General features: G+C 40.5%; 1 long non-coding RNA gene across 1 annotated transcript in view; it reads left to right on the top strand.

Moving 5' to 3' along the window:
* Positions 1-25,617, top strand: part of LOC109270389 (uncharacterized) — a 97,274-nt gene that overhangs the window by 68,914 nt on the left and 2,743 nt on the right. Inside the window, exon 2 of the long non-coding RNA XR_002081509.2 lies at positions 4,433-4,529. This is a non-coding gene — a long non-coding RNA (uncharacterized LOC109270389). The remainder of the gene's footprint in view (positions 1-4,432; positions 4,530-25,617) is intronic.

Below are 25,617 nucleotides of genomic sequence, written 5' to 3'. Positions count from 1 at the left end.
TTATTTACATGTTAGCCACCACTACAAGACTATGTATTGAGACAGAGGGAAGAAGGTGGGAAAAACAAAGTGTTTTGGGGGACTGCATTCAGTCCTTGGGTGGCCAGGCTTGGCTCTGGTCTAGGTTGCCTACTCAGGTCCTCTCTGGAGGTCTCTTTAGGTCTCCCTCTCCTGCTTGGCCTGATCTTCCTCAAGATCGAGACTGGATGCTCGTGGAAAGACAGGGGGTATGAACCTCCAAGCTTCAGCCATTGGACCCTGAGAACTGGGTTTCTGCGTATGGTGTTGCCTTCCAAATGCTTTTCTTCATCAAGAGTCCTCGGTGGATTTGAGAAGGGTGATTGCATGAGGCCATTTTGGCACCAAGCTGATTGTGTAGTGTAGCTGCAGGAGCCATCTCCCTGATTAGAACTGAGATTCTCAAGCCAGATGAATTAATAATGAGGTGACAGGGAAAAGGAGAGGCTCTTACACTGCTCTTGTTTATGTTAAGAGAAGTTTTAGGTGCTTTGAGTATGGAAAAACAAGAAGAATATTTCTCTAAACATTAAATAAAACGGATTAGAACCTGGATTAATTAAGCTCCTTCTCCCAGAGTATGACTGACCCTTCAGGAAAATCCTTTTCCTAAGCACCATTCATTACACTTTGCACAGGATTAAAAGATAAGGATTCTGGGTAATTCAGATTATAAAGTGGAAGAAGAAAGGGACCACGGAAGAGTTAGTTACTGGATGTTATCTTGACAGTTATCACTTAAGAGCCCAACAAAAATTATGTTTAAATTGAATTTTTTTTTCCTGGTTCCACTTCCAAGAAAACACCAAACTGCAAGCCACCTAGGTTGATATTATTTAAGAGCTATTATCCTTGATTAAGTCTAAGCACAACAAAAAAGCTATCCGGTTTCTTCAGAAATGGGAGATAAAGTGTATTTTGTTAAGGTTAGAATTTTGCCAAATTTTGTGGTGGTAGCAAACCCCATATTTATTTGAAATTGCTTAAAATTGTATCCCCCCTGCCCCAGCCCTGATTGAGCTAATTAGAACCCACAGGGAATTATGTGGGTAATGGTGGTGTGGGGGAAAAATAAATATGCAATGTAATTAGCGCCTGCTCTTTTTCTTCGAGATGCAATCTGGGAGCTCATGGGCTTGTGAAAACCTTAGAACAATAGGAACCATTGATACTCAGGCTGCTAGGGGAGTCCATAATTATGATATAATATCTTGCCAGCTTCTTGCATGCGTGAAGGTAGAATGGAATATGAGTAAATAAAAACCGGCAATTTTCTCCATCCATAATTCTTTATATTAATGGCATATTTTCTCTATTCTCTTCCTCTTTTTTTCCAAAGAAGATAGAAACTTTGCTTACTTGAACATTTTATGTACTATGAAGGACTTCATCTCCATGGGAATAAATAGGGTTTGCAGTCAGTTAAATGGAAGATTTTCTCAATGTTGTTACAAGTTGAAGAAAGCTATTCCACAATGCCTTCTGCCTATCACAGGCAGATTTTCTTGACTTTGCTTGCTACTGTTGTGTAAGCTCATGCTAGGTGGTAACTTGAATTTTGTCGTTTATCCCTTAATTTGTTTGAACTATACTCAAACTGGGCTGACTTCATGGGCATATGACCTATGAAGTCTCTTATGGTTGCATTTAAAGCTAACATTATACAGTATAAAGATGAATAACATTCTGGGGCACCTGGGTGGCTCAGTTGGTTAAGCATCTCACTTTGGCTCAGGTCATGATCTCACGGTTCCTAGGTTCAAGCCCCATGTCTGGCTCTGTGCTGACAGCTCAGAGCCTGGAGCCTGCTTTGGATTCTGTGTCTCCTTCTTTCTCTGTCCCTCTCCTACTCATGCTCTCTCTCCAAAATAAATAAGCATTAAAAAAATTAAAATTATATAAAAAAAGATGAACAATATTCTTGCTAATAACTTAAATGTTTAATTTTTCTTTCTTTCTTTCTTTTATTTTTTTAATGTTTTATTTTATTTTTGAGACAGAGAGAGACAGAGCATGAGCGGGGGAGGGTTAGAGAGAGAGGGAGACACAGAATCCGAAGCAGGCTCCAGGCTCTGAGCTGTCAGCACAGAGCCCGACGCGGGGCTCGAACTCACAGACGGTGAGATCATGACCTGAGCCGAAGTCGGAAGCTCAACCGACTGAGCCACACAGGCGCCCCTAATTTTTCTTTATTTAGAGTAACATGAAATGGCAAATAAAAGACACCATGACAAGTGAAGGGAGAGACCACAATGGAAAAAGCACCTTTAACATCACTTCTTTCCCTTAGCTTTTTAAACAAAGGGCCCTGAATTTGCATTTTGCTCCGGGCAAAATTATGTAGCTGGCTCTCTATCCAGGCACAGATAAATTGAATTCCAAGATTTAACTCACTCAGTCAACAATTCTTTACTGAGCATTTAACTCAGCACGCTGCAATTCCAGGTGTAGGGGATACAAAGATAATGAAGGGGGTTGTGTCTGCTTCCTGGGCTTTACCACCTCATTTCAGAAGACATACATGCAGTCAAGTCTTGTCGATCCATATGGAATTATGAGACCCAAATCTGGGAGTGGATGTGAATTCCCACTTGTGCCTGGTGATGGGAGGGTCATGAAAGAATTTGTAGAGGTGCTATTTCAGATTGTATCTGAGTGTTCAAACTTGTAAGACACTTAAGAAACACTCTTTCTGAAGACAAAACCAAATAATTAGAATGATCACTGCAGAAACTGGAGTCTTTCTCATGTTTTACTCCAACCTCATAGATTATGAGGAAGATCCTTTATTCAACTCTGAGGTCGTGACTGTATTCTGCTTATAAGTGTCAAAAGTAGGACTGAAATTTAGGTCATCTGACTTAAATTTTATTTTAATTGAGGTATAGTTGGCATATAGTGTTACATTAGTTTTAGGTGTATGGCATAGTGATTCCACAAGTCTATACATTATGTTGTGCTCACCGCAATTGTAGCTACCATCTGTCACCACATGGTGGTATTATAATTACCATTGACTACATTCCCTAAGAAGTACTTTTTATACTCATTGATGTCAAATTCTTTTCCATTGCATTCCAATGATCTATTCCACCTCAATCTTTAACTTGACAACTGTTCTTTCCTGTTACTGATATTAAGAAATTAGGAAGTGATGTAATATTTTGCAGATTTTATTTTTTTCTTTTTTGCTTTATACCACAACTGAAGCACGGGGTCTTTTAAAGAGAAAATTTTTGCGTTGCACTTAAATTAGAGTTTGTTCTATAAAAATCAGCTTCTCCCTACCCACCATCACCCTGAGTAAGGAATAGCTGTGTTTTGGAGCCAGATTCTGGTATGGAAGAAATCAGTCTTGCAGTCAGGTCTGGGTAGCATCTGAGTCTCTGTTTGAAGAGCCATATGCTTGTGGAACTCTGATTAGCTTCCTTGATCCTTAGTTTCCTCATCTGTACAATGGGGATAGTACCAATTGCTTCACAGTGATATTGGAGGGCTTAATGGAATGGGTTTGTAGAGGACCCAAGAGAAACTGGTTGCTTACTGAATGTTATTTGCTTCTCTGAAAGACACTTTTTTCCATCTTCTTCCCACTTCTTTTAAGGCATTTGCCTCATAAAATTGCTCATTATATACATGGCTATTTTAGCAGTGTTGGTTCCTTGTGAAATTTCTGTTGCTTTTAACCTATTAACATAAATATATAAGGAGAAAAACATGACTCTTCAATTTCAACATTTTCTTTCTGTGTTCACTTTCTATCTCAGTGATGAGATCCTAGAATACTAAGAATTTTGGCAGAGGTATCAGAGTCAATGCAAATAATTTTTAAATGATAAGGCACTTTGGAGATCATCATAATAGCTGACATTTCAAGAATGCTTTGTCCTGGGCAAGGTACCACTCTGAGCACTTTACACGCATTAATTTGGTTATATCTTATAAAAAGTCTCTGAGTGAAGTCTGTTGTTCTTTCCATTTCACAGATAAGGAACAGAAGCAAGAAGTGAAGTAACTTATCCAGGGTCACCTTGGCTGGTCCAGGACCCATACCCTAAGCATTATCCTAAACTGCCTTAATTATGATATATTCCAGACTCCCAGTTGTACAGATGTTTCAGATCTGCAAAGAATAATTGACTTACCCATGGTCATCTAGCAGCTTAAAGGCAGGGATAGGACTGGAACCCCAGGATCCTGAACACTGGGATCCTGACTCCCCAGTGCAAGGGATCCTACTCCCCCCAGAACACTGGGATCCTACTCCCCCCAGAATTACTGGCAGGATAGGCTTAGAAGAGGCTCAAACTGGGAATCAGGTGAGCTAGATTTCTATTCCTGTGCCTTTCATTAAAGATGTATGATTTTTTATAATTCGTTCCTTTAACAGTAATTGCTATGTTTTGTCTTTCAGGAACCTGGGCAGCAAGAGATAAGCCAATATATCTGCCTGTAGAGCCTAGAGTTAAAAATAATTATAGAGAACATGGTGATGCTTCAGAAACTGTCAGGTGATACAATATTTTCAAATCATACTTTTTAATGTTATTCACTTGTTGTTTGGAGGAAATAACTATCTACTGGTGGAACAGAGAAAAGAGGGGGAAAGAAAAGCCAAACATTGTTCACTTGTTTCTTTCATGGAAAGTACTTGACCATTATCATATAAAGGTAGACACAGATAAAATTTGGATTGTAGGTTAACCAAAATTATTTATTGACTATGCTTATTCTTTTCCAAAAAACAATTTGGTGTGTGCAATGCAATTAGTAAACCAGTTTAGCAATTATAATGTGGCCTTAAGGATGAAGAGGAAGCAAAGATACCAGAAGTACGGGTCTATGCTGTTGCTGTGGCTCAACAGAACCTTGTGTCTGAGCTTCCTGGCCATCATTCTTACTCATCAGAAAGGAATACTGCTGTGACGCTTACAGGAGGCAAAGTTTATTTGAATGAAATTCAAAAAGCAGTTTTTGCCAAAGAGTATGATATGGGCAATATTAACTAGTAACAGGACAGCTCCTACATTAATAGTCAAAGTCCTCCAGAGAAACAGAACCAACAGGAGACCTCCCTCTCCCTTTCTGTCTCCCTCCCTCTCCCTTCCTCCCTTGGTCCTCCCTCCCCTCCTGTCCCATCTCTACCTCTGTCAAATTTATTTTAAGGAATTGGCTCATGTGATTATGGAGGCTGACAAGTCCCAGATCTGCAATCAGCATGCTGGAGACCCAGAAGAGCTGGTGGTGTAGTTGGGGTTTGAGTTTGAGGCCTGAGAGCCAGGAGAGCTGATGGTGTGAGTTCCAGCCCAAGTTTGAAGGCAGGAGATTTATGTCCCAGCTCTGGTGATGGTCAGAGAGGGAGAGAGAGGATTCTCCTTTACTCAGCCCTTTCTGTTCTATTCATGCCCCCAGTGGGATTGGATGAGGCTCATCCACACTGGAGAGGGTGTTCTGTTTTACTTAATCTAATGATTCGAATGCTAATCTTATCTAGGAACACCCTCACAGACACACCCAGAATAATGTTCAACCAAATACCTGGGCACCTTATAGCCTAGTCAAGGTGACATAAAGTTAACCACCACAATCTCCCTCTTTTTCAAACATAATCTTCTGTTGTTCTCTAATTCAGACACAGATTTGAATCAGGAATTCACACTAGTAAAAATCTATATTACATCAGGAGTTCAAGTTTGTAATTTACTTATGAACAGTCAGTGAGGGACAATGAGACTGTTTTGGTTAACACAAAATATGCAGTAAGGGGTTATTGATAGCAGTTCCAATCTTACATTAGCCTCACTTCCCCAAATCCCAATCATGCCCACTATGATTTGGTTGCACAATACTGGGATGAATTTGCAGATAATTAGCTATAAAATGTAACTGTTTTTGGTAGCTTGCCTTTGTGTAACAGAATACATTCTCATTAAACTCATTTGGAAGCTGGAAAGAAGAAGAGTAGGAAGTATTTGTTTCAACATTAAATCAATGATGATACAAGTTCTCGTTTGACTTATAACAGCCAGGGAAAAGCAGGACTTAGAACAAGCTGTAGAGAGACTCCATTATTTCTGGTTATGGCGTGGCTCTTGTGGTTGGGTCTAGATCCGAGGAGATGAACCTGGCTGGCCTGGTGTTTCGGTGGAGTACGTACAGACTACAGACACCCTAGATTTCCTCTTGTGCCATTTTTTATTCCACAGGTCTTCTTTTTTAAAAAGTGTAGTATAAAACTATGTACTTTCTGATTAATAACATATGTACTACTATTAATAGTTAATTATTTAAGTACTACTACTTACATGTTCTGGGTACCTTTTTGAGAGGTGATGCCTCTCTACACACACACACACACACACACACACACATACACACACACACACACATTTTCTAGGACTGCTATCACAAAGGACCACAAATTTGGGTGGTTTAACAACAGAAACTTATTTTCTCACAGTTTAAAGGCCAGAAGTCTGAACCAAGGTGATGACAGGGTTGATTCCTTCTAAGGGCTGTGGGAGAATCTGTTCCAGGCTTCCCGCCTTGGCATGTAGATGGCTGTCTTCTCCCTGTGTCTTCACATGTCTGTACATGTCTGTGTCCAAATTTCTTCTTATAAGTCATACAGGACAAGAGCCCATCCTAATGACTCCATTTTAATTTGATCACCTCTGTAAAAACCCATTCTCCCAATAAGTTCACATTCTGGGGTCCTGGGGGTTAGGACTTCAGTGTGTGAATTTTGCAGCAGCACAGTTCAACCTGTAACTACATGTATAGCTATGCATATAGTTATACAAGTATAGGTATGTCTATGTATACATATTGTATAGACAATACATATATATGTGTTTATGTGCATGTGTGTGTATACACACATGTACATAAATTCATTTAATCCTCAAAACAAGCGTATGAGGTAGATACTGTGATTATTACTCTTTTAAATCTGAGAGACTTGAGGCACAAAGCCTAGTACCCCACATCTACCAACTTCAAGGGGACGAGATTTGAACCCAGGGCTCTGAATCCTAAGATTATGCCCACATTGCTACGTATACAATAGTGAGTTTTCTTGGGATCACAAGGTAACATATTGATAGACTTTAAATGGTTAAAATTAGGGACTTATTCTCTTGAGTTTTTATTTTTATTTTTTTTTAAGTTTATTTATTTATTTTGAGAGAGAGAGAGAGAAAGAGAGGCAGAGAGAAAATCCCAAGCAGACCCTACACTGTTACCACAGAGCCTGACGTGGGACTCATTCCCATGAACTGAGAATTCATGACCTGAGCCAATATCAAGAGTTGGATGCTTGGGGCACCTGGGTGGCTCAGTCGGTTGATCGTCTGACTTCAGCTCAGGTCATGATCTCACAGCTTGTGGGTTCAAGCCCCTCGTTGGGCTCTGTGCTGACAGCTTGGAGCCTGGAGCCTGCTTCGGATTCTGTGTCTCCCTCTCTCTACCCCTAACCCACTCTCATTCTGTCCCCATCTCTCTCAAAAATAAACATAAAAAAAAATAAAAACAACAACAAAAAAGAGTTGCATGCTTAACCAATAGAGACACCCAGGTGCCCCTTATTCTCTTGAGTTTTTTTAAAAACTACAGGGTGCCTGGGTGGCTTAGTTAAGTGTCCAACTTCGGCTCAAGTCATGATCTCGCAGTTCATGGGTTTAAGCTGCACATCAGGCTCTGTGCTGACAGCTCAGAGCCTGGAACCCGCTTTGGATTCTCTGTGTTCCTCTCTATCTGCCCCTCCCCCACTCACACTGTGTCTCTGTCTCTCAAAAATAATAAATAAATGTTAAAAATATTTAAAAACTACTGAGTGGTGAAAAATTGTAAAATCATCACTGAAAGAAAATTCCACACCACGCCAGAAGCAGAATTTGGTTTGGAAAACCTTGAGTGAGATACTTGTTTGAAGTTGGTGAAGGTTTGCAGCCAGCAGTAGCCTGTGAGACATCTGGGCTGGGGCTCTGTTGCTCTGTCTCACTCGCCTGGCCTCCACTTCAGCTGGCTCTCTTGTACATGCGCAACACCAGGTATACCTGAAAGTAAAAGCCAGTAAGTAGGAATGGCTGACCCAAAGTGTGAAGATCACTTTGGGGACATGGTGGGTGGGGTCACGGGGTGAGGAAATGTGGACCTCACCTACCCGTGGTGTGGGATTGTGGACAGAGGTCTGATCAAAGGTCTTCTCTTCCTATCCTTCCATCAGTGTGCAAGTCCTCCCTCAAAAGACCATCCAGATGGTGTGGCCAGAGGAGCAAGCCACTGGGGGTGTGACACTTTGGGCCATAATCAACTTCCCAGTTGTCCTTTTGACCCAGGACAAACTATGCAGCCTCGTGGTTTTTCAGTTTCCTCATGTTGAAAGCGATACTTGTTGACTAAACCATCTTTGTATTGACAGGTCTTTGTTAAGGACCTTCCGTGTGGGAGGGGTTGTGGGCACAGAAGTCTAGAGTACAGGGGGTCTGGTGGTGAAGAGCCTGGTGTCTGGAGCCAGCTCTCATGAGTTCAGAATTCAAGTCTCAGCACAGCAGCTGACAGGCTGCCACCTCTGCAAGTTACTGAATTGCTCTGTGCCTCAGTTTCCTCATCTTTGAAACAGGAATCATATTAAAAGCCTCATTGGGTTGTTATGAGAACTTAACAAGTCAATGTTTGTAAAGATTTAGAGCTGAGATTGGTACATACATGCTATGTGCTTATTAAATAATCAACCATCTCTGGCTTTAAAGAATTTACCTTGCTGTTAGGTTGGAAAAATGGATACTGATGCAATGAGATATAATTGCTAAACCAACACTGAAATGTTATGGGAAGGGGTGTGAGTTGGCAGTCTGGAAGAGTCAGGGGACTAAGAGTTTCAGAGGACAAAGAGGAGAAAATTGTTGGGTGCTCACTGTATGCCAGGCACTGAACTAAGGACTTTGCATGCATTTCCTCTTAATCTTCAAAAAAAATTCTGCACAGTAAATCTTTTCCTCCCCATTGCACAGCTGAGAAAACTGAGGCTTTAGAGAGGTCACGTCTGGTACTAGAACTTGCAAGTGATGAAGCCAGGATTTATTCAGGGCTGTGAGTCCAGGAGAAGGCCCGTGGGCCACATGGAGGTGCCCATGTGGTCAGGATAGTGACAGGACTGCTGTTTCGGGCCACGCTCTGGTGTTTTAAAGGATCTTGAACCAGAGGCTCACACCACCCCTCCTGGGATTGGCGGGGCCTTGACAGGTGCCTTGCTGCACTGCTTATTTGGATTTTGTTCATCACTTCAGCACTAATCCAGTGTCAATATTTTACAGAGTGATTTGATTATACTTTGCTCCCAAGGCTTTAAAAGAGCATATTTTTAAAAAATTAATAAATAAATGTTTGACTCTGTGTTAACCACACTTGATGCTGATAGTGTTTTACTTGAGGAGCGAGAATGATGCTCTGTGTTCATGGATTTCTGAAATCAATTATGCTTTTGTTAATTGAATTTTGTTCCCCCTCTTGTGGTCTTCCCTTAACACAGAAAATAAAATCTGGGGTTAAGCCTTTCCATCTGATGGATGGCACTCAGGGCAATACAAGCATCTTTCACGAGTCTATTTTGTTTTTCCAGAAGTCTCCGAGTGGCCATTACATAAGTCTAAGGGACCATAAGCTAAGGGTCAGCTTCTATTTATGTGACAGATTCCTCATGTTTGTTTATTTCACCTGAAAATCTAACCCTGTGGAAATGTTTCAGGATGTTGACCTTTAAACACTATGAATAAACTCATGCTTCTTTTCCGTGCTTAACAACAAAAACAACTACCACAATTACAACAATAGGTGCTATTCACTTAGTGTTTGATATATTACAGGCACCCAGTTAAAGGCCTTTCATGCATAATATCATTTAATTCTCCCACTAACCCTGTGAGCTAGATGGTTTCTAATCTCTATTTACAGATGAGGACACTGAGTCTTAAGGAAGGTAAAGATGTACAGACTCACATGGCTAGATACTGGTGGGGAGGGTATTCCAACCCGGTCCTTCCTTCTCTGAAGTCAAATCACTCCATGTGCTTTAAATGCAGATCTAGCAGTGAGTGGTCCTACCTTCTCAGATAATTCACAAAGCACAATGCTGTGTGTTTGAGGTCCTCAAAGCAATGGAGGCAGACCTGGTCTTGGCTCAGAAGCTTTAGAACATTGATGAAGATGGCCAGAACTAGTATGCCCATCGCACAGTGACACCACACAACGTGATCCTCTAAATGGCCAGTGAGGCTTGGGGTCTTTAATGTTGTACAGCAGGAGGAATCACCTGAAACCACTAATTCTTACAAAGCCTTCCTGCTCAATAATTCATCCCAGGTGCCTCATGCCTGATTTTTTTTTTTTTGCCTGATTTTGCCTGATTTTTCCCATTTTTTTCCGTTTTAATTCCAATTGTTTCTCATGCTGGGAAACCCCTCCCTCAGTCTTGGACAATTGAGGGCTGGTACTTACAAGAGTTCAAAATCACCAGCCTGGTTTTTTACCTCTCATTTCAATCTAGTCTTCTATGTAGAGAACTCTGTCAGTTCCAGGCCAGCTGGCTAAATGCTGCCTCCTGACAGTGGCTGTCCTTGACCAAATGGCAGCCAGGTTTCTCTGAGCCCTCTTCTCCACTAGGCCTCATCCTTGGTCTATAAAGACTTGAACAAACACTAGCATAGTTTCTAACAACTTAAGATTGCATACCTAGGATGACCCTAGCCCCCTTAAAGTGCTTGCCTGAGAAAACTCAAGGATGGTAAAAGAATTTACTCTAACAGTCAACACCTGAGGATAGGGTCCCTGTTTCTCAGTCTCAGTGGGAGGCTAGGAGCCTGACTTTAATGAGCACCAGATAGCAAACCCAGATGGGTTTCACATGGACCAACCACTTCCTGCCTTTTGTCATTTTTCATTTCTGGACTCTACTGAGCCCCCATTTGTTCCCTCCCTATTCCCTCACCCTTCCTTTCAAATGCCCAGTCATCTTTGTATAAATTAAAGTTGAGTTCAGTTCATGCTAGACTCTTTTGCCTATTCCAATAGGATATTACTGATTAGAATCTGTTCTTACCACTTTAATTATCCGGCTTTGTTTATCTTTGGCACCTTCTCTGTTCTGTGTTGCCCCCAATCTTGCCGCCTCCCCTCCCTCAACATCACCTCCCCCTCCCCCGTGCACACAGGATCTTCCTCCTAAAGTTCTACTTAATCTCCATGGGCCTGCAGTGTTTCCCTCACTTCTGCTCGTCTCACTTCAGCTCTTGATGACCTTCTTCCTCTGATCTCCTGTGGCACTTGGATTTGGCAATTCTCCCTGGAGAAATAAGATATGCTATCTCATATTGCTTTCTGTGCAGAGATCCTATTTCTACATCTGGTTTTGAGTCTCTTGAGAGCAAGAACAGAGTCTTATGCCTTTTTGTGTATCCCAGGCCTCAAGAAGGCTTGCACAATGGCAAACAAAAGTGTGTGTTGTCAGTGATGGCTTAGAATAGGCAACTATTTAGTTCTTGCATTACCTACCTTCCCTTAGAAAACAATGGCTCTGTTTTTTTGAACAACGTGGTCTGTTGGAAGAGACATACAGATACACATATATAAATTACTTCTTGGATGGGCAGTGTAATGAAGTAGCTAAGAGCCTAGCCATTGGAGCCACATTGGCCTAGAATTCCTTGCTCTTAATTCACCTTAAAAAATCATGGACATGTTTATATCCCTTCTCTGAGTCTCATTTCATCAGTTATAAAACAAGCATGTCATGTTTCTCACGGGGTGATTGTGGTCATGAGGATTAAGTGTCATAACAGTAGCTGATTCATAGTAAGTACCAGTAAATGGAGACAATGAAAAACATACATCAACCACACAAAACATATCAGGGGTAGATAAACACCTGTGGAGTTGGAGGGGAAGGAAGGAAAGGGGTAGGATAGAAGCTGTAGCAGTTGGGGTACCTGGAGCTTTGGTTCAGGAGATCTGGAAAGACTTCTTAGAAGAAGCAGTGGAAAAAGAAAAGGAATATGTATTTTTTAAGTATATTTATTTATTTTGAGAGAGGGAGAGAGACAGCAAGTGAGCAGGGGAGGAGAAGAGAAGGAGAGAGGGAGAGAGGGAGAATCCCAAATAGGCTCCACACCAGCAGCATGGAAACTGACATGGGGCTCAAACTCATGAACCATGAGATCATGACCTGAGCTAAAACCAAGAGTCAGACACTTAACTGACTGAGCCACCCAGGCACTCCAAGAATGTCTTTTATTTATTATGCTTCTATCTTGTGCGCTAGATATTTTGTACATTGCAATTACTTGAATTCTCGGAACAATGATGTAAGATGTGTATTTTCCCATAATTTATTGATATTGATACTTTCCCGTGGTCACAGAATTTATAAGTGGCAGAGCTGAGATGAACCGAAGACTCTCTCATACCAGAGCCATGTTTTTCCCAGTTTGCTAACCTCCTTTCTTTATGCAGGTACAAGTATCTGGGTATGAACTGTAAGAAAGAAACTTTGAACTTTCTTACATAATGATAGAAGGATCAGTCAAACAATTGTATGTAAGAAGTATTAAATATATACCCAGCACTGGAACACCTAAAAACATAAAGCAAATATTAATGAACATAAAGAGAGAAATTGATGGTAATACAATAATAGTAAGGTACTTTAACAGCCCATTTACATCAGTGGATAGATCATCCAGACAGAAAATCAACAAGAAAACACTATCCTTGAATGACACATTTAACCCAATGGATATAACAGATATAGACAGCACATTCCATCTGAAAACAATAGGAGACACATTATTTCCAAGAGAACACAGAACATTCTCCACACTTGGTTACGTATTAGACCACAAAATAAGCATCAATAAATCTGATAAGATTAAAATCATACCATACATTTTTCCTGATCACAGCAGTATGAAACTAGAAATAAATCACAAGAAAAAAATTTGGAAAAATAAAAACATGTGGAGGCCCAACAATATGATACTAAGCAACCAGTGAGTCAGTGAAGCATTCAAAGAAGAAATAAAAAAAAATACCCAGAGACATATGAAGTTAAAGCACAATGGTCCGAAATACTTGGGACACAGTGAAAGCAGTTCTAAGAGGGAAATATATAGTGATACAAGTTAACCTCAAGAAATAAGAAAAAGGTCAAATAAGCAATTTAATATCACACCTAAAGGTGCTAGAAAAGAAGAACAACAAAGCCCAGGGTGAGAAGGAAGAAAATAATAAAGATCAGAGCAGAAATAAATGATATAGAGACTAGAAAAACTATAGAAAAAAACAAGTGAAACCAAGAGCTGGTTCTCTGAAAAGATAAACAAAAGTGATAAGCCCTTAGCTAGACTCATCAAGGAAAAGAAAGAATTCAAATAAAATCAGAAATGAGAGAGGAGAAATACAACTGACCCCATAGAAATATAAAGGATTATGGGAGAATACTATAAAAAAATATTATGCTAACAAATGGCCCAACCAAGAAACATAGAAAAATCCCTCTAACCACATAAGCTAAAACTGAATCAGGGAAAAATAGAAAATCTGAATAGACCAATTACAAGTATTGAAATTGATTGTCAATCAAAACAACTACCAAAAAATAAAACTCCAGGACTAGATGGATTCATAGGGGAATTCTACCAGAATTTAAAAAAGCGTTAATATCTATTCTCCTCAAACTCTTCCAAAAAATAGAAGAGGAAGGAAAGCTTCCAAATACATTCAGTGAGGCCAGCAATACCTTGATACCAAGACCAGACAAAGACACCACAAAAAAAGAAAAGGCCACTAGTCCTTATGAATGTAGGTACAAATGTTCTCAACAAAATACTAGGGAACTGCATTAAACTATACATTAAAAGGATCATATACCATGTTCAAGTGAGATTTATTCCAAGGATGCAAGGGGAGTTCAATATTCACTAATCAATCAACCTGATACACTACATCGGCAAAAGGAAGGATAAACATCATATGATCATCTCAATAGATGAAGAAAAAGCATTGGACAAAATTCAACATTTATTCATGATAAAAATTCTCAACAAAATGGGGTAAGAGGGAATATACTATTACATAATAAAGGCCATATATGACAGATTCATAGCTAACTTCATATTCAGTGATGCAAAAGTGAGAGATTTCCCTCTAAGATCAGGAACAAGGCAAGGATGTCCCTTCTTACCACTTTTATTCAGAATAGTATTGGATTTCCTAGCCACAGCAATAAGACAAGCAAAAGAAATAAGAGGCATCCATATTGCTAAAGAAGAAGTAAAACTTTCACTATTTGTAGATGACATGGTACTATATGTAGAAAACCCCAAAGACACCACTGAAAATTACCCAAAGTAATAAATGAATTCAGTAAAGTTGCAGGATACAAAATTTATACTTTGGTAGCATTCTTACATATTGATAATGAAGTAACAGGGAAATTAAGAAAACGCCATTTACAATTGGACCAAAAATAATAAAATACCTAGGAATAAACTTAACTAAAGAGTTGAAAAGCCTGTACTCTGAAAACTATAAAACACTCATGAAATAAATTGAATAAAACACAAACAAGTGGGAAGATATGTGATGCTCATGGATTGAAAGAATTTATATGGTTAAAATGTCCATACTCCCCAAAGCAATCTACAAATTCAGTGAAATCCCTATCAAAATACAAATAGCATTTTTCACAAAACTAGATCGAATAATACTAAAAGTCTTATGGGACCACAAAAGACCCCAAGTAGCCAAAGGAATCTTGAGGAAGAAAAACAAAGCTGGAGGCATCACAATTCCAGATTTCAAGATATACTAAAAAGCTGTAATAATGAAAATAGTATGGTACTGGCACAAAAATAGATGCACAGATCAATGGGACAGAATAGAAAGCACAGAAATAAACCTAAGATTATATAGTCAATCTATGACAAAGGAAACAAGAATATACAATGGGGAAAAGATGGTCTCTTCAATAAATGATGTTGGGAAAACTAGACAGCAGCATGTAAAGGGACCACTTTTTAACACCATACACAAAAATCTCAAATTGTATTAAAAACCTAAATGTGAGACCAAAACATAAAAATTCTTTATTTTTATGAGCACACAGGTAGTAATTTTTCTGGCATTGGCCATAGCAACATTTTTCTAGATATGTCTGCTGAGGCAAGGGAACAAAAAGCAAAAATAAACTATTGGGACTATATCAAAATAAAAAGCTTTTCCACAGTGAAGGAAAATATCAACAAAATGAAAAGGTAACCTACTGACTAGGAGAAGATATTTTAAGATTATAATAAGGGATTAATATCCAAAATAAATAATTTATACAACTCAATGCCTAAAAATCCAATTAAAAATGGGCAGAAGATCTGAATAGATATTATTCCATAGAAGACATACATATGGCCAGCAAACACATGAAAGAAAAGATGCTCAACATTGCTAATCATCAGGGAAATGCAGTTCAAAACTACAATGAGATACGACCTTATACTGTCAGAGTGGCTAAAATAAGAAAAGAAATTAGAATGTGGGAAAACAAAACAAAACAAAACAAAACACTTGTGCATTGTTGGTGGTAAGGCAAACTGGTTTCAACCACTGTGGAAAACAGTATGGAGGTTCCTCAAGAAATTAAAAATAGGAATACCATATGATCCAATAATTACATTATTGGTTATTTATCCAAAGAATATGAAAACACTAATTTGAAAAGATATATGCACCCCTGTTTATTGCATCGTCATTTATGATAACCAAGATATGGAAGCAACCTAAGTATCCTTGACAGACCAATGTATATTTACATACACACTCCACATCTTCCTTATATTTTCCATATATATATATTCACATATATATGTGTGACTACCACACAGCCACAACAAAGGATGAGATAGTGTCATTTGAGACAACATGGATGGACCTAGAGGGTATTATGCTAAGTGAAATAAGTTAGATTGATGAAGACAAATACCATATGATTTCACTCATATGTGGAATCTAAAAAAGAAAATAAACAGAAAAAAACAGAATCAGATTTATAAATATAGAGAAAAAAGTGATGATTGCTAGAGGAGAGGGGGGATGGAGATGGGCCAAGTAGATTAAGGGGAGTGGGAGATACAGTCTTCCAGTTATAGAATGAATAAGTTATGGGGATAAAAGGCACAGCATAAGGAAGATAGTCAATGATATTATAATAGTGATACATTGGGACATATGGGAGCTAAACTTATGGTGGAAATAGCATAGTGTATAAATTTGTTGAATCACCATATTGTACACCTGAAACAAATGTAACATTATGTTTCAGCTGTACTCAAAAACAAAACAACCCTGAACTTTGCAGCTGCAAACAGTTGCTCTTTCTGCTCTGATTAAAAACTCTGTGTAGGGATGGACTAACACACTGGCAGGGTTCCTAAGTGGCTCATTTGGTTAAGTGTCTGACTTCGGCTCAGGTCATAATCACACAGTCCATGAGTTTGAGCCCCGCATCAAGTTCTGCGCTACAGCTTAGAGCCTGGATCCTGCTTTGGATTCTGTGTTTCCTTCTTTCTCTGCCCCTCCCTCACTCTCCCCCTCTTTTTTAAAAATTGTATTTGTTTATCTGTTATGTTTATTTTTGAGAGAGAGAGAGCAAGTGAGCATGTGCCTGAGTGGGCGACGGGGCAAAGAGAGAGGGAGACACAGAATCCAAGCAGACTCCAGGCTCTGAGCTGTCAGCACAGAGCCCAACACGGGGCTCGAACTCATGAACCATGAGATCATGACCTGAGCTGAAGTTGGACCCTTGACTGACTGAGCCACCCAGGTGCTCCCCGCCTCTCAAAAAGAAATAAACCTGGGGCGCCTGGGTGGCTCAGTCGGTTGAGCGTTGGACTTCAGCTCAGGTCACGATCTCACGGTTCGTGAGTTCGAGCCCCGCGTCAGGCTCTGGGCTGATGGCTCAGAGCCTGGAGCCTGCTTCCGATTCTGTGTCTCCCTCTCTCTCTGCCCCTCCCCCATTCATGCTCTGTCTCTCTGTGTCTCAAAAATAAATAAACATTAAAAAAAAAAAAAGAAACCTAAAAAAAATTAAAAAACAACACTGGCTTCACGTGGAAAGTTCCTCTAACTTGCTTTGAACACACTGGCTTGTGCAAATACAGAATATTTTTAACTGTAAAGAACACACTTCCCACCTAAAGTGGTTTAAACAGCCAGGAAATTTATTTCTTATAATGGAGGACAGGAGGTTGGGCAAGCTCTAGGCACAGTATCCTAATCTGGGAGCCCATGGCTCTATCTCTGCAAGTCTTCATGCTCCCCCTGCTTACCCTTATCAGTGTGGACACCCCGCAGAGTTTCGGGAGGGCTGCTGTTTACAGCCAGGACTAGTGACTTCTTTTTTTTTTTTTTTGATTTTTAAAAATTTACATCCAAATTAATTACCATATAGTGCAACAATGATTTCAGGAGTAGATTCCTTAATGCCCTTACCCATTTACACCATCCCCCCTCCCACAACCCCTCTAGTAACCCTCAGTTTGTTCTCCATATTTATGAGTCTCTTCTATTTTGTCCTCCTCCCCTGTTTTTATATTATTTTTGTTTCCCTTCCCTTATGTTCATCTGTTTTGTCTCTTCAAGTCCTCATATGAGTGAAGTCATATGATTTTTGTCTTTCTTTGACTAATTTCACTTAGCATAATACCCTCCAGTTCCACCCACGTAGTTGCAAATGGCAAGATTTCATTCTTTTTGATTGCCGAGTAATACCACATTGTATATATATATATATATACCACATCTTCTTTATCCATTCATCATGGATGGACACTTGGGCTATTTCCATACTTTGGCTATTGTTGATAGTGCTGCTGTAAACATTGGGGTGCATGTGTGCCTTTGAAACAGCACACCTGTATCCCTTGGAAGAATACCTAGTAGTGCAATTGCTGGGTCATAGGGTAGTTCATTTTTTTAAATCTTTTTTTAATGTTTTTATTTATTTTTGAGACAGAGAGAGACAGCATGAGCAGGGGAGGGGCAGAGACAGGGGGAGACACAGAATCCAAAGCAGGCTCTAGGCTCTGAGCTGTCAGCACAGAGCCCGACGCGGGGCTCGAACTCACAGACTGTGAGATCATGACCTGAGCTGAAGTCGGATGCTTAGCCGACTAAGCCGCCCAGGTGCCCTGAGTTCTGTTTTTTTGAGGAACCTCCATACTGTTTTCCGGAGTGGCTGCACCAGCTTGCATTCCCACCAACAATGCAAAAGAGATCCTCTTTCTCCGCATCCTCGCCAACGTCTCTTGTTGCCTAAGTTGTTACTGTTAGTCATTCTGACAGGTGTAAGGTGGACTAGTGACTTCTTTGTTCTGTGTGTTCTTTGTTCTGTTTATAATGAGCTTATCAGTTATTTGTATTTAATTCTCTTCTTTTCTTTCTTTTAATTTCTTTTCTGTTTATAATGAGCTTATCAATTATTTGTATTTAATTCTTTGCTTTGAAAGTGCTCATGGCGGCTTGACACCAGTGTGTTCTGCCCAATTACTTTAACCTTTCCCCCAGAAATCTTGTTTGCACTATTGATTTGGACTATTAGTGCAGAGTCTGAAATATTAAGGTTTTGGTCTATTCCTGATTTTTCAAGGAAGATTGAAATCTTATGTGTTCATCAGATCGATTTTTTTATTGGACACATAAAAGGGTGTTTGGTCTTTGGGTGCTAGTTACTTGCAAAATCAGCTGGAAAGAAGAGGTTTTTTTTTTTTGTTTTTCGTTTTTGTTATTTTGCTATTATTGTTTTTTTAAGGACAAACGTGGAACTATATCACTAGGATATATTAAATGGAAGTGTAGAGGGACAGTTTTGCACAACGTGGATGTGAATAGTCAGATCAGCCCAGGGAAATAAACTGTCTAAATGCTGGCAGTGCGGCCAAGTAGATGGATCATTGGATCACAAGAGAACCTAAGTTTTGCTCCTTGTTTTGTACTAGCTGGCTGGTGACCTTGGACAAGTCAACCGCTCTGAGCCTTAGCTTATCTAGGGTTTCACTAGGCCAACAGAGGCAAACACTCCTAGCCACAGGGAAGACAGAAAATACATGTGAATAAAGAGACCTTGAAACAAAAGCAAGACATAACAAAACAATAAAACAGAAAATCAAATCTCAACTTTAATGTGAGGCTGTTGGGCAATGGAGGATGGTGGGGACTGTGGCACAGCATAGCCCCCATCTAAAAAGAACAGCCACTATTTAGTTTCAAGCTGAATACAGGCCTCATGTGACCAGATACTCTAATTTTTATTTCTTAAAAGCTGAAAAATCAAGATTTTATACAAAATCTTTTCTTTATTTTGAATGAACATTTTTAAATATTGGATGAAACAATAAACCTGTGTGGAACAATACTCTGTAAGCAAAATGAATTTTTCCCCTGGGCTAAATTTAGCCTGGGCTCGCTAATTTGCAGTATCTAGATGAGATGATTTCAGAAATCTGTTTCAGGTACAGAATGCTTTGGCTCTGTGAGTTCAATGTAGGATATCTCTTCACGGTCACACCAAGTTTGAGCTAGAAGCGGTCCTAGCTGGTGTCTAGGCTGCTTCTCATGTACCGTACCTTGGCAGTTGTTACCGACCCTCTTTAGCTGTTCCACAAGACAGACTGTTCTGAATGGGATTCTGTATGAAACTCTTTCTTGTGTTGAGAAGAAACTCATTGTGTAACAACGTCTCTTGTTCAAGTTCTGTCATCTGGAGCAACACAGAACATATCTTTGGTGTCTTGGAGCTTTAGTCCTGGGTGAGCCTGCTTCCATTCACTAACACACACCAGACAGCTGTTTCCTGGGCAGAGTCAGGCTCTGAAAGATCTTCTAAGAGTACAGAACCCTGTATGAGCTAGAGATGTTTTCCTAAAAGGGAATGCAAATGGAACCCCCTCTATCGTTGCTGTGTGCTGCGGGTGGAACAAAGTTTGAATGTTTCATGGCTGAGCCAGTTTCTTCATTTGGGGAGAGGGGATGGAGCTGGGAGGTATGGACTGAAAAGCCACGGGCAGCCTGTGGGGTAGCATGAAGGGGGTTGGGTAGGACATGTCTCCTTCAGAGGCTCACCATTGGGAGATTTTTTGTTTTCTCAGTTGGGTCAACCTGGGGGTGTAATTTTATCCCAGAAGGGTAGTACTATAACCTGTTTCCACTTCTTACCTCATTACATAACCTTAGGATACTTTCTTCTTACACAGGACTGACCTAGAATAACACTTTTTCCCATGTAGTTTCTTGCCAGGCTCTTTTTATTTTATTTTATTTTATTTTATTTTATTTTATTTTATTTTATTTTATTTTATTTTATTATTTTATCTTATTATTTTGAGAGAGAGAGAGAGAGAGAGCGCAGGGGAGGGGCGGAGAGAGAGAATCCCAAGCAGGCTCCACACTGTCAGAATGGAGCCTGATGCAGGACTCAAACCCACAAACTGCAAGATCATGACCTGAGCTGAAACTAAGAGTCGGATGCTTAATTGACTGAGCCAGGTGCCCTGCTAGGTGCCCCACCAGGCTCTTTAATATAGTAGCATAGATGGAGCTTTTGCCCCACTGGAGGGAGATGGGGAAGTTGCTATTGCTTGCCTCTGTGTGCATGAGTTCAGGAGGTGCTTGGAGCAAGGGGAAAGTGCCTGGATGTGGGACAGAATCTTGAAGAGAAGCAGAGGGGCTCAGCTATGGTTCACAGTTATTCTGGGGTGTGTGTGTGTGTGTGTGTGTGTGTGTGTGTGTGTGTGTGTGTAATGCTTCTTCCTAAATGTGACTGTGCATTACAGTAGAGTCTTCATGACATACTGTGGGGTTAATCTTTCACGTGCTCTGTGATTTGACCCATAGGGCCAGAACAGAGAAATTAACTAGGTGTAATAAATAATATAGAATCTGGTGAATATTTAGGGTCTGGTAATGATGATAAATCAGGTTTGAAATGTTCCTTGAGGAGATTGTGAGATTCTGAGAAATGAAGCTGGGAAGATTGATTAGAACCTATTGCTGTTCAGAAAATCTACTGCAAAAAATACACGGAGGTATTGCTAGGCTAATAGAAAAGGCAAATACAATCCACCTTGGCCTCTAAAAACCAAATGAGTATAATCAACAAATGTCATTGCTCTTATTGGCAAATGCATAGAAGATCAAGAGACACCCCAAAGCACCTGGGAAGGGTGTTGATTTGATTGGTGAAAGCAAAGAAAGAACACATTAAGCTTTCTCTATGGTCCTTATTTCCTTTGAAGTTTTATTGATTCATTTATTTGTTTATTTGGCTATTTGTGCAATTTAACAAGAGGCCTCTATTGAAGAAATAAAAGTTATGTTTTTAAGAATTTGTGCCACCTAAATTTGTTCTTCTTAGGGGTCACATACTTGTTTTTCAGCTCTTGGTAGGAAGATTCGTATCCTACAGCTTGTTCAGCTGTACTGGGTGGGGGTTTATGTTGATTGCTTTAGTGATGTATCATCCTGTTCTTCCAAAATCTGGTCTCACTTGTTGGGTGAATTTATCAGTAACCTCAAATACCAACACTTTTGGAAGTTATCTGTGACGAGAGTAGCCCTAATCCTGCAGTATTTTTGAAAAAGAGCCAGACAGAGCCTTGACTGTTTGTGAATGGAGGTGGAAACATAATGAAGAAGCCATGTGGGGAAGAGTGGTCGTTAGTAGCAGACCGGAGATAATTTGTGATATAGCAGGAAGAAGATGGGGTTGGGTTCAGAATTGGCTGTGTGACCTTGGGCAAGTTACTTAACTCCTCTGAGCCTCAGTTTTCATCTAAGTACAATGGGGGAGAACACATTTGTATTTCTTAGGAATTAAAGGGGAAAATGTGTGTCAATGCCTAGTGCTGAGGCGCATAATAGTTCCCTTATTCCCACCTGGTGGCCATTTGTCTTCACATATTCCTTGTTCAATCCTTTGCACGTAATAAGCATTTAATATTTGTTGGTTCATGTACAGAGGCAAGGAGTCAGCATTCACCAAAACCCCAGGGGCAGACAGCCTGACTCAATGCTTCTCTCTTATCTTTTACTTGGAACCTAGAGTAGATTCCGAGAGCTTAGTTGAGCATGATGCTACAGGGAAAATGTATGGTGCAAGACAGAATCCTTACTATTATCCCACACACATGCACACACAGGCACAGTGTGCCAGGCAGACCTTGGTTATTGCATATTCTAGTACCTTCCCTTCTGCCTCCACCCCACTCCCCAGGGTGAGGAGAGTAAATGAGGGTGAAGCAGGTTCCAAATTAAAGACTAGAGATTTAAGAGGTTTGTCTTTCCTCCTTCATTTTGTAATGCGAAGTATGAATAGAAATGTCAATTCTCTGTAAATAAATTATTTGATTAAACAGGACATCAGTATGCTCAATGGTTAGACTTGCCAAGAAACTTCAGGCAAGCTGGTAATGGTTTTCCTAATTTAGTTGAGGATAAATAATGCAGGAAGCTCGTCAGACTTATCTGCGGATAGATTTGAAAAAAGTTGATCCCCAAAGCTAGAGAAATGGTGAAGGAGGAAAAATACTGCCATGAAGCAGGTGTTACTGCTAAAGAAATATGGACCTGCAAAAAGCCATGTTAAAATCACATCACAGACCTGTCTTTAGCCAGAAAAGAAAATTAAAAGTTAAAGAGAAACTTCTCTCTCAGACTTGGTTCTATTAATCTGCTTCCTTACTGGGTAGTCTGTTTAAAGATTGGCCCATTAAGGCTATTGTGCATTAATGAGGCTCTCCCCCAATGGGCCATCCAGGTTGTGTGACTCCACTGTTTGACAGGAAGTGAATTATCAGGAGAAGTCTCATGGGTGAACAGTGGTGTGTCACTGTAAGGGTTTCTAAAAATATGCATGCTGTCTTCAATTGGCTGCAAATTGCGGCTAATTGAGGGCACCAGGGGCATTTTATGACAGATGAATGTGCAGTTAAAATGCCCCGCTGTCCCTGAAAGGGGATGAAATGGACAGCTGTCTTTGGAATGTGAAACACTGTGTCAGAGTCCTGGAATATTTCTACTGGCTACTACTTTGAGGCATAAAAGGATGAAACTATGATCACCCATTAACATTGGTGTTAGTTTTATTGATTAGATTAGCACTGTCTTGGTGGGAGACCATTACAGTATCCCACCCTCCTCCCTCTCATCCATCCTTCATTCCTTCCTACTAATATATGTCACATAAAATTCTAGGCTCTGGAGATATACCAGTGAGCACCACAGAAAATGTCCCTGCCCTTATGTACAGTGATTATGTCCCTGCCCCCGTGTGTGTGTGTGTGTGTGTGTGTGTGTAGGAGAAGAATACAGACACTTAAACATAAATGTACCTGTCAGTCTTTTTTGTCATTTAAAAGCTAATCTTGTGATCAATTAGGTATTAGAAGACCAAATAGAGACATTTAAGACCCCTGACTTTTTCAGGATGCTCCCTACAACCTCCAAGGGTGGTGAAAGGGACAAACTACAAGCGTCTGCTCTTTGGTTTCCACATGTATGGTGCTAGGCCACCTGTGGATTGTACAATCAGATGGCGGCCTAGGGGCAGGAGGCAGTGGTAGTGAAACTCCAAGGGACTCCTGAAGAATTGAAGAACCTCCTTCTTCCCCATCCAGGAGCCAGGCAGGTCTTGAATGTGAAGAAGACCTCTAGGGTTTGGTTCAAGACAGATTAGTACTGGGGGCCCCTTGAGGCTTAGCCTCACCTTGACTTGGATTAGTGGTTCTCAAGGTGTAGGGTCCACTACTTGCACCAGGGTCACTTGGTCACAAGGTATAGGGTCACTTTGCTGCATAAATAGGAGTCACCTAGTGCCTTAGCTCTGACTGCTGTATAAAATACTACAGACTTGGTGGCTTAAACAACAAACATTTAATGCTTATAGTTGTGGAGGCTGGGAGTCCAAGATCAGGGTGTTGGCATCGTTGAGTTCTGATGAAGACTCTCAGGTTGCAGACTGCTGACTTCTTGTTGTATCCTAATATGATGAAAAAAGCAAACTGTGTCTCTGGCCTCTTCTTCCAGGGTCCTAAGCTCATTCATGAGGCCTCCACCCTGATAACGTAATCACCTCCCAAAGGCCCACTTCCAATCATCATCACATTGGAGATAATATTTTAACATATGAATGGGGGAGGGGGACACAAACATTCATTCTGTAGCACCTTTTTTTTCTTTTCTATTGATGCATAACAAATTACTACAAATCTAGCAGCTTAAAACAACCTATTTTGTTATCTCACAATTTCATGGGTCAGGAACCTGGGCAGGACTCAGTTGGATTGTGTCCTCTTATGAGGCTACAGTTGAGATGTTGCCTGCCTAGGCTGTGGAAGAATCCACCTGTGGAAGAATGTGATTCCATCACTTTTATTATATTTCATTGGTTGAGAAGCAAGTCACAGGTCCCACACATACTCAAGAGGAGGAAATGACACAGAAATGTGAGCCAGGAGGGGGGAGTGGCTGGGAGAGGCAAACCCAGTTTACCTGTTCTGAATGCAGGTAGCTGGGCTCACCCTGAACTGATGGAATCAGAATTTTTGGGGGCAGACCCAAGGAATCTGCATTGTAACAACTCCCCAGGTGCTTCCTGTTCACATTATGGTTAGAGAAGCCTAGGGAGAAGAGGGATGTAGGATAGCTAGAAGGTCCACTGCCCAGCAGGGGACACCTGGCATACCTTCCTGCCAGTGCTTCTGAGACTCCTCCAAGCCAGTCATAGCACTGACTGGAAGGGACATTGTGTTGGTTCCCTAAAGTCAGGGACTTGGCAATGTGCCCAGCATCTAAGGAATGGAAATGTGTTACTTCCACAGCTCATTTGTGCACAGTGAACCCAATGCTCAGTGACCATTAAAAAGTGGGGTCTGTGTGGCCATACCACAACTGGATGAATGCCCCTTCTCCCCATGCCATGGCTGCACCACAGCCCAGCAATGCCATGCCCTTCCTGCTCTGCTGCCATGGCTCCACCCCAGCTAGCAGGTGTACCCAGCCCTGGAGTGCCTGCTGTGGTGGTGAGGTGGGGGGATTATGCTTGCAAGCCCCACAGGTCCTCTCCTACATCCAGCTACTCCTTCAAGACTGGGAGAGGTAGCTCCTTCATCTAATATATAAGAAGAAACACGGAGAACCTGGAAAAATGAAGAGACCGAGGAATATGTTCCAAATTCAAAAGGACAAGAGACCAAACATTCAAAGAAGATTTAATACCTATCCCTTTGAAACTCTTCCAAAAATTGAAAAGAAAGGAACACTTTCAAACTTATTTTACAAGGCCACCAAAAAACTATTAGAGCTAATAAGTGAATTTAGTACAATTGCAGGGTACAAAATCTATATACAAAATTGTGTTACTTTTCTATACACTTATAACAGATTATGAGAAAGAAAAATCAAGAAAACAATCCCATTGATAATTGCATCAAATAGAATAAAGTACCTACAAGTAAATTTTACTAAAAGGCGAAAAGACCGAATACTGAAAACTCTAAG

Source organism: Panthera pardus, unplaced genomic scaffold (assembly GCF_024362965.1).
Source record: "Panthera pardus isolate Hobbes unplaced genomic scaffold, ASM2436296v1 HiC_scaffold_10, whole genome shotgun sequence".
Classification (NCBI taxonomy): domain Eukaryota; kingdom Metazoa; phylum Chordata; class Mammalia; order Carnivora; family Felidae; genus Panthera; species Panthera pardus.
This window is presented reverse-complemented; position numbering and strand designations above follow the sequence as displayed.